This window comes from Mus caroli, chromosome 9, assembly GCF_900094665.2.
Source record: "Mus caroli chromosome 9, CAROLI_EIJ_v1.1, whole genome shotgun sequence".
In the NCBI taxonomy this organism is placed as follows: Eukaryota; Metazoa; Chordata; class Mammalia; order Rodentia; family Muridae; genus Mus; species Mus caroli.
In genome coordinates, this window is record NC_034578.1 from 758,772 (window position 1) to 775,144 (window position 16,373).

Consider the following 16,373-nt stretch of genomic DNA (forward strand, 5'->3'; position numbering starts at 1 on the left):
AGGAGGTGGAGGGAAGCGTGGAAATTATCAAAAAATAAAAATAAAAAAAGAACCAGTTATAGCCATCACAAGTGCTCCTTTATTGACTTTCTTCAGACTGAGTTAATATGTTTCTACATACTTTTATCATCATCATAGTTTATATGTTTTTATTTATTGATTTACATATTTGCAACCAACACTCACACTATGAACCACTTAATGGCACAGATCCTTTCTTTTTGATATGTCTATATGTTAACTTCATTGTGACTGGTATGATGAGGATTTTAATGTGATTGATAACTGAATAGATACATGAATAAATTGACATACAGAAAACAGGGCAACATCAAGTTAATGTGTCATTACTGCTGATTAAAATATTTGTTTCTAACAAAATTTCATCAAGGAATACATTCATAACTGAAAGGGTTTTTAGCAAATATTTTAGGATAACTTTGTTTTAAGAAATTTTCAGGAGTCCTCTGGAGTAAGTTGAGCTTCCCTGAGCAAGTAGATAGCCCAGGGGGATCTCCAGTATCCCACTAACTTTTTGCAGATTTTTGGCTAACTTTGCACTAACTTCATCAGATTTTTGGCTCCTGAATAGAACTGCAGATCTGTAAAGATACAGCCCTGCAGATCTGGAGCCATATATCTAAGGACATCCATCAGAGGCCAGCCACACCAGGGAAATACAGGTTAAATCCCCCCCCCCCCACACACACACCTTCCAATACCTACTACAATAGGAACATCCAGGACAAAAGCTATCCAGACAGCTAAAGGTCCTCAAAAGAAGACAATCAGTAAAAGCCTGGGCAGTATGATACCTTCAGAGCACAGCTTCCCTTCTGTAGCAAGCCCTAGCTATCCTAATACAACCATAGCATAGGAAAATGACCTTAATACAATATAGGCCTTGAAAGAGAAAATGCCCTTAAAGAAATAACAGGCAAATAAAATCAAACAGGTAGAGGTCTTTAAAGAGGAAACAAATAAACTCCTTACAAGACATACAGGAAAATAGAATTAAGCAGGGGAAGGAAATAAATAAAACTGTGCAGGACCTGAAAGGGGAAATTGAAGCAATAAAGAAAACACAAACTGAGGCAATCCTGGCAATGGAAAACCTAGGGAAGAGAACAGGAAATACAGATGCAAGTATCACTATCACAGTACAAGAGTTGGAAGAGAGAATCTCAGGCAAAGAAGATACAATAGAAGAAATTGACATATCAGTCAAAGAAAATGTTAAATCTAAATAATTACTGACACAAAACATTAAAGAAATTTTGGAAATCATGAAAAGACCTAACCTAAGAATAATAGTAGAAGAAGGTGAAGGGAGTCAGTTCTTTTGTTTTGTTTTGTTTTCATTTCTTTTTATTAGATATTTTCTTCATTTACATTTCAAATTCTATCCCAAAAGTCCCCTATACCCTACCCCACCCCGCTCCTCTACCCACTCACTCCCACTTCTTGGCCCTGGGGTTCCCCTGTACTGGGGCATAAAGTTTGCAAAACCAAGGGGCCTCTCTTCCCAATGATGGCCGACTAGGCCATCTTCTGCTACATATGCAGCTAGAGACAAGAGCTCTGGGGGTTCTGATTAGTTCATATTGTTGCTCCAACTATAGGGTTGCAGGTACCCTTTCAGCTCCTTAGGTACTTTCTCTAGCTCCTCCATTGGAGGCCCTGTGTTCCATCTTACTGTTCTACATATTCCTTATACAAACTGATCCATTCTTCTTAAAAACTATTGACTCCAACATTAAGAAAATTTGACTCTCGTTAGTCAAATTAAATCCTTAATACACTGTGTTCAAGAGAGAGAGGATCCTTAAAAAACCTAACAATTAACTTGTATTTCTGGGTGGCATAATACTACTTTTCAGAGTGCAGACTATAAAAACAGATCCCTGGATTAAAATTATTCTGAATCTACCATTTACATGCCTTCAAAGTTTCTGGATCATGTAATCTGTTAAATGGATATTATAATAGCATGTACTTTGTGGGGTTGTTATGTATAACTTAAACAAATAAGGCATTATTATCAGAATCAACTATACAAGTACTTGTATTATTATTTTAATAAACATCATTTGAATCCTCTCATAGATGAAAATATCTTTGGTAGAGTGCTATACTACAAAAAGAAAATAGACAAACTGTTAACTAAGCAGCATTAACGATATCTCAGAAGTCCAGCATGATGGTACATTCCTTTAATCACAGCACTTGGGAGATGGAGGCAAACAAATCTCTATGAAGATGAGGCCAGTATGGTATAAAAATCAAGTCCAGAACAGCCAAGGCTCTATAGAAACTCTGTCTCAAAATATAAATAAATAAGCAAAAAAGACCATCTCAGGAGAGTTATTATAACGATATAAAGCCATTCAAACTTTCAACAGTTAATTATTGAGGCTGTATTCAAAGAGAAATAGAAATAAGGGAAGGAGGAGGAGGAGGAGGAGGAGGAGGAAGAAGAAGAAGAAGAAGAAGAAGAAGAAGAACAAGAACAAGAACAAGAACAAGAACAAGAAGAACAAGAAGAAGAAGCAGCAGCAGCAGGAGGAGGGGGGGGAATGGGAGGGGAGGGGGAGGAGAGGGGAGGAGGGGGGAGAGGAAGGGGGAAGGTGGAGGACAACAATGACAATGAAGACCATCTACTAGATGCTGATTTGTTGATTTACTTAGTGATTTACATATATACTGTTTCTATGGTCTTTTGCCAAACATGATTTCACTTCCCACCTGGATTCAAAAGACCTGAAGAAAGAGCTGAAACATCAAGTCATTGCCATTAACAACATGCTGACTGCCAGTAAACTTCTGTAAAATCTTGCTTGCTTGTTCATCCTGGCTGGGAGTCTGCCTGGCCTGGAATGGGTTGAAGTGGAACACAGAATTGGACATAGAGGTAGCTTTAAAGACTGATGGTCTCCAGCCTTCTAGCTCTCTAACTATACTGAGTGCTTGCTGATAACTTCTAAAAAATTCGAAAAACTTTGTTGCTCATTCTGAGGATTAAAAACCACTGGCTTGGCTGTAGTCTAACAGCAGGAGATTAAGGCAAGGATTAATTGCTAGGGCTTTTTCCCTTTTGCCCAGAAGCCTCATCTCCTACTTGTCAGGCTGGAGGAAAGTTTGCAGCATTAAACTTTTATTGAACCAGAAGAGAGTCACGCATGCAGAAGGAAAACCTGTTACACAAGCAAATATACATAAACTCACTTAAATTCACATACAAATTCATGCTTATATATTCATACATCTTCATGCAAACCAGATGGGCTTAACTTGTCTTAGGGTTTTACTGCTGTGAACAGATACCATGTCCAGTGCAAGTCTTATAAAGAACAATATTTAATTGGGGCTGGCTTACAGGCTCAAAGGTTCAATCCATCATTGAGGTGGGAGCATGGCAGTGTCCAGGCAGACATGCTGCAGGCATACCTTAGAGTTCTACATCTTCATCTGAAGGCCACTAGCAGAATACTGACTTTCAGGTAGCTCCGATTAGGGTCTTAAGCCCACACCCACAGTGACACACTTACTCCAACAAGGCTACGCCATCTAATCGTGTCACTCCCTGGGCCAAGGATATACAAACTATCACACAGCTACACACTTATAATGACATACTTACGCACACATCCATACTTTTGCATGCATACAGAGCAAAAGACCAAGTGCCAGTACAGAAAGAATTCACTCATTCTGGATGAAAAATGAAGTACAATCTTTATTGCACAGATAAGGAAAAAAGTCTTCTATCCTTTTATTGATAAATTAATTAAAGCCAACTCTGTAAGAAAAAAACATTCCTCTTTAATAATACTATACCTGCCTTAGTGCTAAAAGACTTGTTCTGTCCCATAGCAAGAAGAAGCCTGCCTGCTCTTTCTGCTCTCTCTGCTGGCTTTTTCTTTATCCCTCTTTCCCTCTGAATTCTGTGTATTACTCTCTTAATTTCTAAGTTTCTTTTGAATTTCTCCTTCTCTTTCTTATCTTGCACTCTCCTCCTGCTCTGATGTAATAATGCCCTTTCTCCAAATGCAATATCATTGTTCCTAGTTTCTCATACGTTTTCAAGAGTAATAGATTATATGGTTCTTCCAAGCATCTTTTTTTTTTAACAAAAGTTCACTAGACATTCAAAAAATTGAAATCATAAATGGAATAAGAAGTTTACAACAGAAAATGTTTACATATGTATCCATTAAGACTAGGTATTCATTATCTGTCACTAGCTTTACAGGTTCATGTAACCATAAAGACCATGACTAAGTCATCATGGAATTTTTATAAAAATAAATCTAGTCAATATTTTAGCTTCTGTCCTTGAACCTACAATAAATCATTAGTTCCCTTTTTATGGCATTTGGTTAATTGTTTTACAACCTCTTGGAATGTGTTCTAAGTTATAAACACCTGCTTTCTATCTCAGAAGCAATGAACTAGTGACACTTGAAGAATGGCAGAATTCTCATTGCAATTTTGACATTAGAAAAGACTTAATAGCAGTCCTATATTGAGGATTGGTTCTAATACTTTTAATTAATCAGGCCACCCAAATTGGGAATCTGCATGTCCAAACACTGAAGGTCCTTGTCCCCAGGTGGTTTTTGATCTATCAATAAAGAACCAATGGGTAGGCAGGTAGACTGAGGTGGAACATTGAGGCCTACAGGAAGGGAGTGTTTGCTAGTAGTGGTAAGGATTAGAAACACCCAGGAATTAAGCTATTCAAGGCATATTAAAATTAACTGGTGTGTGTGTGTGTGTAGCAGTAGTAATAGTAGTAGTCAGATGGGAGAGAAAGAGTATGAAGAAGCTTGAGCAGTAGCTTGATATGAGTGGCCAGCACCACCATCTGTGGCCATGGTGAGTTCTCAGACTAGCTGTCATTGATGACCATGTATGAGTCCATGGCTACACAGTGGCAGGGGCCAGTGTCGATGTTTGTGACTCGTATTACCACTAAAATCATGGAGATTTGTTTGGCTAGAGCAGCCTCTGTGGACCATGGATGTCCAGGGGCTATGCAAAACTCTACTTGCCCCTTATTGTCAGCAGCAGTTGAGAGAACAGGCTATCCACCTTGCTCAGACAACACAGTGGATCTGGCTCTGGGAGTGTGGGTGACCAAGCCCCAAGGATGTGAATGTGGGAAAGCTGACCTTGCCACTTATCTGTCATGTGGTGGCATGGGTACAGAGGTGATGCCCCCTCCCACTGCTACCTCCAGCAGTCTGGAAAGCTGACCACAGGGTTATGAGCATGGGAAAGCTCTCCCTGATCCTCACCAGTTGCAGCACTTGGGAAAGCAGGCCGTGAACCTCACCTAGGCAGCACAGTAATGCTTGACTCTAGTCTGGAGGGTGCAGGTGAGCCAGCCCTGAGTGTAGGAGAGCTGACTCCACCACTAGTATTGTCTGTCAAAAGGTGGTGTAGGTGTGGGGATGATGCCCCCCAACCCCTTACCACTTGCAGCAGTTGGGAGAGTGGACCCTGGAGTCATGAGAGTAAATTAGCTGGCCCTGCCCATAAAGGTTCCAGCACTCAGATGAGTGGGCCCTTTACCTCCCCTAGGCAGCATAGTGGAGCTGACAATGATGGTGAAGGCATAGGTGAGCTAGCACCAAGTGTATGAGAGCAGGAGAGCTGTCCTAGACCCTCATAGGCTGCAGCGCTTGGGACAGTGGGCCCTGTGCCTTGACTGGGTAGTCCAGTGGAGCTGGTTCTGTAGGCATGGGTACAGGTAAGCGCTCCTTGAGGGCATGAGAGCAGGAGAATTGATTCTGTCTGCTGCCAATGGCAGCATCAGGTGGCCTTGCCAGAGTAGTGCTGAAGAGCCTGCCCTGCTGGTGTGCATAAGAGAGAGCATGTACACTGGATAGCTCAGGTACCACTGAGCCCAGATGTCTGAGTTGGCTCACACCCAAAATCTATATCATCTTCAAATGGTTGGGTCTTGTGAGAGGTCCAGTCCTGCTGAACCGAAGCTGCAAGATCTCCATGACACTGGGCAACAACAGGATAATGGAGAGGTATCTCAGTGAGGACCCAATATTGATGGTGTCACAGAAGCCAGAAACCTTAAACAAGCACAATGACTCATTGCAGTGAACATTTGCCAATGAAGATGTTCAGACAAAGGGATATACTGTGGTACACTTTGGGGCAGTGGGCCATGCCAACAGAGAACTAACTGGTGAGGTAGTAATAAAGTGCAGAACCCAGTAACACTCACAATTAAGAATGACAGGAATTCGAACTAGCTCCAGACCAGAATCCTGTCCTGGAGCATGTAACCACGACACTCCAATAAGAGGACCATGACAACCAATCAGGTACCATAGAGCCTAGAGTTCTCCATGTTAATGAGGTTTCTCAGGGTGCGTGTGTAGCCAACTAGCATACATTCCTAGGCATCTCTTCCTGCAAAATGTATTTAATCTTTGGATCACCCTGAGTAAGTAGTGTGCATCCTCATCTGCCATGAATAAAGCAGTTTGGACACACAGGACTGTCTCCTTCATCAAGGACTGCCATTGGGAGAAGCCCTCTTCATACAGAGCCACTCCTAAGTCTCCTGCAGAAGGCCTTTCCACACTCCTGCAACTCACTCTGAGCTAAGCAGGATTCCCCGCTCCCCTCTCGCCCCCCAAACCGCCATTGCAGCTTCATTGCAGGCCTGCAGGCCTATTTCCATCTCCTTTAGGTCACCATTGAGGTCTGGGTACCCAGGAGTTGGAGAATCACAGCCTCCTTACCAGTTCCCACCATTTCTCACACAGAAAAACATGGGCACGGACCCCTATCTTAGACTGCATTTCGCCTCCCCTGAGCAATGTGTTAGCCTCCCATGAGACTGGCACCCCAACGTCAAGGAAGAAATGCCCCTGTGTTTTGCCTCCTCGAGTGGCGGATTTGCAACGTTCGGAACACCCCAGTGGTAAGGGTAAACTCAGACCCACAGGACATACTGTGACATACTATATATAGCTTCTACAATGAGATACTCTGTGTGTGTGTGTGTGCATGTGCGTGTGTGTGTGTGTTATTTGGAAGATGGGTGTAAGAGCAAAGAGTGAACATAAGAGGATAGAGAAATGAGCAGGTTGCTTGATATGAAATTCACAAAGAATTAATAAAGTTTAAACAATAAGTTGAAGAAAGTGGGGTGAGAGTGAAGGCAGCTAATATATATCTTCTTGTAAGCCATAATAATAACCTTGTTTTTTTAAATCTGAGAGTTTAAAGACCAGAGAGTGTTTTGGGTAAAAGGATCATTTAATCAGATACAGAATTATTTGTTTTTATCAAAAATAAAATTATGCATTAAACTGGTGGAAATAAAGAAACAATGAGGCTACTGGTACCTTGACTCAAAGTAACTATGGGGGTAAAAGCAGACTAACTTAGGCACATTTTTTAAAGGTAAAAGCAATAGTATCTATTAACAGGTTAGAAGAGACTGTTAGGGTATAAGCCAAAGAGAGTACAATTTTTTTTTGTAACAAAAGCATCTAAAGGAATAGAATTTTCATCTAATTGATTTAGATTGTTTTAGGTAAAAGCAATAGTAGCTATTAAGAAACTAGAAGAAAGAGTTTAGGTATATATAAAAGAGATTTTAAGTTCGGTTTTTGTTTTTGTTTTGTTGTTGTTTTGTTTTGTTTTTAACAAAAGCATCTAAAGAAATAGAATTTGCCTTTAATAGATTCAGATGATTTTAGAGAGATAAATATTTTGATTTTGGATATATTTGAGATGTTTGTTAGGTATACAAGTAAAAATGTCAAGGGAAATGTGATCCTGCAGTTTGGGGGAAAGATATGGGCTGTGAGGCATGGACTGGGGGCTAATGGCACACAATATATTTAGAGAGTAAACATAGGAAGGAAGAAATTTGAGAGTTGGATCTGAAACCTGTTAATGTTTAGGTCTACAGAGACCATAAAAGACACTTGATTGATATGATGTCCTGAAGAAGCTGTAAACAGAAGGAGGGCATGTGCAATGAGCTAAATGCTATTGTTTAATGTAAGGTAAGAACTCCCCAAGGACATAGTAATGTGAAGAATGGTGGTGACCCTCAGTAGTGAAATGTGCCAAGAAGCATGAAAGTTGGTGGCTTCTAGAACTAAAGGAACCTGGTGGTTGACATTATTTATCTCCTTGTTTTGCAGAAAAGGTGGACAAATTTCTGGGACAGTATCCATGAAAAAAAGACAGTGTTAAGTGAGATTCCTTTGTTGTTTTTAAGATGGCAAAAGGAATGAAACTGTAAAATCAATGAACTCTTTTGTTGGCCTCCAAATGGCTCAGTAGGTAAAGGCAGTTGCTGTCCAGCCTGATGATTTGAGTTCTATTCCAGAATCCACTCAGTGGAAGGATAAAACTAACTGTGGCAACTTGCCTTCTGACCTCCACATTCACTTGCTGTGCTGTCTAGTTTTACATTGACTTGACAAAGCTATAGTATCTGAAGAAAGAGAACCAGAACTAAGAAAATGTTTCCATAAGATCTGGTTTAAAAGCACTTTCTTAATGACTGATGGCAGAGGGCATAGTTCATTGTGGGCAGTGCCATTCCTCAGTTGGTGGTCCTGGGTTCTATAAGAAAGCAGCTGAGCAAGCCTTGGGAAGAAAACTAGAAAACCACCATTTTTCCATGGCCTCCTCATCAGCTCCTGCCTACAGGTTCCTGCCCTATCTGAGTTCTTACCCTAACTTTATTTAATGGACTGTGCTGTGGAAGTATAAGCCAAATAAACTCGTTCCTTCTCAAGTTGCTTTGATCATGGTGTTTAGTTGCCCTAAAACAGACACAAATGAAATGTGCACACTCTATGCACACACACACACACACACACACACACACATACACACACACACACATACACACAGAGACAGAGAGAGACAAACAGAGACAAACAGAGGCTGACAACAGAATCTAAATTTGTTTTTTTCAAGAAAAAGTGATTAGAATATAACCTCAGGAACTCAAAGCATAAAAAATTTTAATTTCCAGTAAAATGGAAAATAATAGCTCTAAGAACATTTTTCTATTTTTATAGACACATATGTAAATTCATCTTGATTTATAATTTATCAACTGTTTTGGGGAAAAAAACACAATAATGCTGAGGGCAATTGTGTATAAAGCCTAGGAAGAGGTAAATATTTTTTCTCTTGGTAAATTAATCATGCCCCAAGTTAAGAGAATGCCAGTTTTGCAAAATGCAATTTCAACAATTGCTGTCCTTAGTGTTGAAGTCTAGGTAACATGACTCTTGGATGTACAATTATAGAACTTTTGCATGACTCAACATGATCTTCAAAGAATTACATTTATCCTCATTTTAAAAATATTTTTCTTCTTTCTTTTTTAATTTTTTAATTTTTATATATTTATTTGCTTGAGATAGTATCTTGCTATGAAACTCTTGTTGGCCTGGAGAACACCACATAGCCCTGTTTGACTCTGAACTAGGAGCCATCGATCCTGTCTTTCATGAGTGCTGGCATTCTAGGTATAAGCCACTGTTCCTATCCCTTAGTTTCAATGCTAGGAGCTGAATGCTAGAGATTCATACATACTCTTTTTTCTTAATAAAAATCAAATATTCAAAGTGTTTTCATTGGGCTTTGGGATCTGGCTTTTTTTTTTTTTTAGCCCTTCCTTTAATTCATTTGTCTCAGGATTATTTATCAGAACACAAACTACCTAAGTAGGATTTCATATTTACTCTTTGATCATTAAAGAAAAACAAGTCACCATTAATGAAATAAATCAAATTTTGCTAAGCTATTTTCCCAAGTGAGTAAAAGATTATTTTCAGCTAACTTCATGGTTGGCTGCATTTACTGTACATGAAGAATGCCTAGAAAAATGACAGGAACTTATGATTAACAATTCAAGTTTTATTTATCATTAACTAAAAATCTCATTTTCTACCAGTTTATTCTTAAAACTATGTATATATTTTCTTAAATAAATAAACACCTGTTTTCAAGAATACTGTTACCCAAACCTTCAGCTTGTTCACAGTGGTCATTTTCTTTGAATAAAATTAATTTCTATAAAGTGACTTATTCTTTTTAAGAGCTATTGATACACAGATATAAAACATCAAAAAAGCTTTCTTGTTTTTTTGTTTTGTTTCACTTTTGTTTTTAGATAGAGTTTCTCTTCATAGCCCTGGATGTCCTAGAACTCAAGTCTGTAAAGCCAGCTGGCTTTGAACTCAAAGATCTACCTGTCTCTGCCTCTCAAGTGCTGAGACTAAAGGTGTGAACCACTATCACCCCCCCTTTTTTAAACATTTTTATTCATTTAATTAATGAGTGCTCTGATGCAAATAGATCTGCAGGCTAGAAGACTGCATCAGATCCCCTTATAGATGTTTGTGAGCCACCATGTGGTTGCTCAGAACTGAACTCAGGATCTCTGGAAGAAAGCACAGTGCTTGTAACCACTGAGCTATTTCTCCTGCCCATAAAAAGCTTTCTTAAACATGGCCTGTGAGTCAAAATAAGCACGATCTCTGCATTTCTCCCTTATTTCACTGATTTAAAATCCATAATTAGATAGCCATCTGGTTAAAATTTACAAACACAAGGCAGTGGTTTGGAAATAGTGAGTCAAAGCCAGAGTTCACCAATTCTAAGTAATCACAAATACACCCGATTGAATTTCCATCATGTATCAAAATAAGAATTCTCAGCTATTTTTCTGGCAAAGTTAATGATTTTTCAACTGGTATATGCTTTTCAATATAACTGTGGTACTACTATGTATGTGTGTGTGTATATGTAGGTGTAAACATGTATATGTTATTAATAATATATATAAACATATCTACATATGAACATTCAGATATATGAATAACATGCATGCTCAGCCTAAAATAGAAAATCCTATGAGTAAAGACACAATTTGTTGTTTAATTAATAATCTACACAAATAATTATATTTACATATATATTCATCTGACTATAATAGTTTTCTGAAATAAACTCTTGTTTTAATGAATAAAACTGTCATTATTTTAAGAAGTTATGTTAGAATTTTCTAACAAAAGCAATGACCTCATCTCTATTTTAAAATTATATTCATTGCCCTAGAATTATAAATTCATTGTATGACACTGTAATGAGGAAACAAACAATCTTCTTGGCTGCTAAACTTTTCAAAGGGAACAATAATGTAGATTACAGAGAACACAAATCCCAGCAGTAAATAATTCAACCCATTTCTACCTTCTCAAATACTTCCATTTCATGGGCCACCAGACATGCTTCAAAGGCAGCTTCAAGACTATGTGGCAAGAGTATGGTTTTATGCCATTGCTTTGAATAAGAGTATGGTATGTAAATAAATAGGTTTTTGGCCCAACACTGCCCTCTTGCCTTCCTCCACATATGCATTCAACAAGAACACACACACACAAACCACACATATATGATGTAGGTATTAATAAATTCAAAGAAATTAAGGAGTGCAGAAGAGGAAAAAGGAGGTAGATACAATAAAATGATTATAAATGTATAAAGTGATAAGTTAGGACAAGGATAAAAAAGATTAGCTACTGCCAGGGTCCAGCCTTGACACAGAATCAGAGATCTCAACTGGAAACAGGGATATCTGGAAGGCGCATAATAAATATATACAGACTACTTTTGGGGGGTACAAACTGACAGGCAAATTTTCAAGTCTTAAAGTTTCTCTCTCCTCTCTCATTCTCTGTTCTTTCTCTCTCGCTCATTCTCTCACAGCTTGAGGGTACACACACTCTGCATTCTCTTGTGCTTTCCGCTTTTCTCCTGTGCTCTTCTCTTTCTTGAACTTTCAAGCTCATACACCTCTGTGTATTCCCCTTTCACTCTCACACACACAATTCACAAACATCTCACACACACACCACATGCACTCTTTCACTCACACACACACTCTCCATACATGACTCACACTCTTCACTCACTCTTCACATTCTCTCTTTACTCACTCTTCACATGCTCTTCTCATGTTCTCTCTCTCCTTCCCTCCCCTCTCCTTCCCTCCCTCTCTCACATTTCATTCACTCTCCACATTCACCTCACATACTCCACACTAGCTCTCTCATGCTCTCTACTCACTCCCCTGCTTTTCTCTTGCCCCAGTCTTTTATTGATACTCCAAAGGAAGGAAAAAAAAATACAGTCATTGCCATATCAAACTCAAAAGAATAACCATGTCCTAGAAAGAAATCAAGAATTACAATTGTTCCTCATTTTCAAGCTTCCTTATTCCCAGGCCTATAGTCAAAACAATAATAATTGCAAACTTATCATTATTTAAACTTTAACTTGTTATACTTCAGAGCTCAGAGCTCCAAGGCCAGCTACTTGCATTTTCTTCTAAAACTCTAATGATAAATGACATGGGCAAAGCTACCAGGCAGTGGCAAAATCAAGTTAACCCTTAGGTCAATAGTTCTGCTAGCTTTCTGCTTCTACACATTACATACAATGACTCTCCTAAGAGTTCCAGTGTTTTAACTTAATTTAACAAATATGAGATTTTACATATTCTATACTAGCTTATCCAGGAACCACTCTCAAATATTATGCAAAATTTATTTCATAACTTTAATAATTTTTCCTTTGGCTTCCGTTCGGCGCCAGCTCCAGGCCACCTCGGGCGCGAACTCATGGAAAGTCCCACGGTCCCCAGAGGGCTCTCCACACCACAGGCACCCTAGCAAGCACAGTACCTTAGGTTCACTGGTGAGTGGAACACAAAACCTGTTCCAAATCAATCGTAATGGGCCTGTGCCAGCAGCAGAGACACAGAAAGCCTGCCTGACCAGTGGCTCGGGTTCCTTCTGGTCAGTGCTGGTATACCTTGGTTTCCAACACACCAAAAAGCACCACAGTGCCCAGAGGAGACACCGTTCCAGGCTCTGTAACATGCCCAGGATCTTAGGATTTCAGGATTTCAGGATACCAGGACCTTGGTCACACTAGTATCTCAGGGTCTCAGAGGAAGCTTGACTGCAAAAAATCTGACACACCCAGAATCTCAGGTTCACAGGAGCCTGGAAACACAGGACCACAGAGAAAGCTGGACTCTGAGGAGTCCTGAATCATCCGGGATTATAGGAAGAACAGGCTCCAATCAAATATATTGAGGGCAACAAGCACTTGAGATAATCAGATGGCAGGAGGCAAGTGTAAGAAAAGAAGCAACAGAAACCAAGGTTACTTGGCATTATCAGAACCAAACTCTCCCACCATAGTAAGTCCTAGATACACTATCAAACCAGGAAAGCAAGATATGGTCAGGTGGTGGTGGCACATGCCTTTAATCCTAGCACCTGGGAGGCAGAGATAAGCAGATCTCTGAGTTAGAGGCCAGCCTGGTCTACAGAGTGAGTTCCAGGACAGCCAGGGCTAAAAAAATAAAACCCTGTCTCGAAAAAAAAAAAAAAAAAAAAAAAAAAGAAAGAAAGAAAGAAAGAAAGAAAGAAAAGCAATATATGAATCTAATGTCACTTCTCCTGATGATTCGGGAGGACTTTAAGAAGGAAATAAATAACTCCCTTAAAGAAATACAGGAGAACACAGGTAAACAGTGAGAAGCGCTTAAAGAGGAAAAACGAAAATCCCTTAAAGAGTTACAGGAAAACACTACAAACAGGTAAAAGAATTGAATACAACCATCCAGGATATAAAAATAGAATTAGAAACAATAAAGAAATCACAAAGGGAGACAACTCTGGAGATAAAAATACTAGGAAAGAATTCAGGAAACATAGATGCTAGCAGCAGCAACAGAATACAAGAGATGGAAAAGAGAATCTCAGGTGCAGAAGATTCCATAGAAATCATGGACATAACAATAAAAAATGCAAAATGCAAAATGCAAAAAGTTCCTAACTCAAAACATCCAAGAAATCTAGGATACAATGAGAAGACCAAACCTAAAGATAACAGGTATAGATGAGAATGAAGAACAGTAAAAACTCTTCAAAAAAAGTATAGAAGAAAACTTGCCTAACCTAAAGAAAGAAACGCCCATGAACATAAAAGGAGCCTACAGAACTCCAAGTAAATTGGACCATAAAAGAAATTCCTCCCGACTCATAATGATCAGAACAACAAATGCATTAAATAAAGATAGAATATTAAAAGCAGTAAGGGAAAAAAGTCAAGTAACATATAAAGGCAGACTTATTAGAATTACACCAGACTTTTCATCAGACACTATGAAAACCAAAAGATCCTGGACAGATGTTATACAGACCCTAAGAGAACACAAATGCCAGCCCAGGCTACTATACCCAGGAAAACTCTCAATTACTATATGTGGAGAAACCAAAGTATTCCATGACAAAACCAAATTAACACAATATCTTTCCACAAATCCAGCCCTTCAAAGGATAATAAAGGGAAAACTCCAATATAAGCAAGAAGTAATTCTTCAACAAACCTAAAAGAAGATAGCCCCAAGAACGGAATCCTAACTCAAAAAACAAATATAACAGGAAGTAACAAATAATTTTCCTTAATATCTCTCAATATCAATGGACTCAACTCCCCAATAAAAAGACATACAATAACAGACAGGCTACATAAATAGGACCCAACATTTTGCTACATACAGGAAACCCACCTCAGGGTCAAAGACAGATACTACCTCAGAGTAAAAGGCTGGAAAACAATTTTCCAAGTAAACGGTCCAAAGAAACAAGCTGGAGTAGCCATTCTAATATCGAATAAAATCAACTTCCAACCCAAAGTTATCAGAAAAGACAAGGAGGGGCACTTCATACTCATCAAAGGTAAAATCTTCCAAGAGGAACTCTCAATTCTGAATATCTATGCTCCAAATACAAGGGCAGCCACATTCATTAAAGGAACTTTAGTAAAGCCCAAAGCACACATTGCACCGCACACAGTAATACTGGGAGACTTCAACACCCCACTCTAATCCTTAGACAGATCCTGGAAAAAAACCTAAAAAAAGACACAGTGAAAGTAACAGAAGTTATGAAACAAATGGATTTAACAGATATCTACAGAACAAATACACTAAAACAAAGGATATACCATCTTCTCAGCACGTCATGGTACCTTCTCCAAAACTGGCCCCATAATCAGTCATAAAACATGCCTCAACAAATACAAAAATATTGAAATTATCCCATGCATCCTACCAGATCACCACGGACTAAGACTGACCTTCAAAAACAACATAAATAATAGAAAGCCAAGGTTGACCTGGAAGCTGAACAACACTCTACTCAATGATGACTTGGTCAAGGACAAAATAAAGAAATTAACGACGTTTTAGTGTTTAATGAAAATGAAGGACAGCCGGCCACCCTCCCAGCCAGAGGACAGGTGTCCGCCTGGCTCAGAAGCCCTCAACCTCAGGAGCAGTAGGGGCCATCTTGGTTCCGGGACTCAGCCGAACTTAGGAACTTAGTCTGCACAAGTGAGAGTGTGCACCAGAGAAGCAGAGAGCTTCTGGGACAGGTGGGAGCCTTTTCGGGTCACAGACATCCGACCACCCTCTAGGCCAGAGGACAGGTGTCCACCTGGCTCGGAAGCCCTCTGCCTCAGGAGCAGCGGGCGCCATTTTGGTTCCGGGACTCCGATGAATGTAGGAACTTAGTCTGCACAGGTAAGAGGCTTCTGGGACAGGAGGGAACCACAGAGCCGCTGAGGCAGCACCCTTTTCGGGCAGCAGACAGCCAGCCATCCTCTAGGCCAGAGGACAGGTGTCTGCCCGACCCGGGAGCCCTCTGCCTCAGGAGCTGCGAGCACCATCTTGGTTCCTTGACTCCTCCGAACTTAGTCTGCACAGGTGAGAGTGTGCACCACAGAAGCGGACAGCTTCTGGGACAGGCGGGAGCCACAGAGCTGCTGAGGCAGCACCCTTTTCGGGCCGCAGACATCCGGCCACCCTCCCGGCCAGAGGACAGCTATCCACCTGGCTCGGAAGCCCTCAGCCTCAGGAGCAGCGAGCACTATCTTGGTTCCGGGACTCAGCCTAACCTAGGAACTTAGTCTGCACAGGTCAGAGTGTGCACCAGAGAAGCGGAGAGCTTCTGGAACAGGTGGGAGCCACAGAGCCTCTGAGGCAGCACCCTTTTTGGGCCCCAGACAGCCGGCCACCCTCTGAGCCAGAGGACAGGTGTCTGCCCGGCCAGAAGCCCTCTGCCTAAGGAGCAGCAGGCGCCATCTTGGTTCCGGGACTCCGCCGAACTTAGGAACTTAGTCTGCACAGGTAGGAGTGTGCACCACAGAAGCTGACAGCTTCTGTGAACTGCCAAAGCAACACAGCTTCTGGGAAAGGTCCTGTTTTGGGCCTTCTTCTTCGG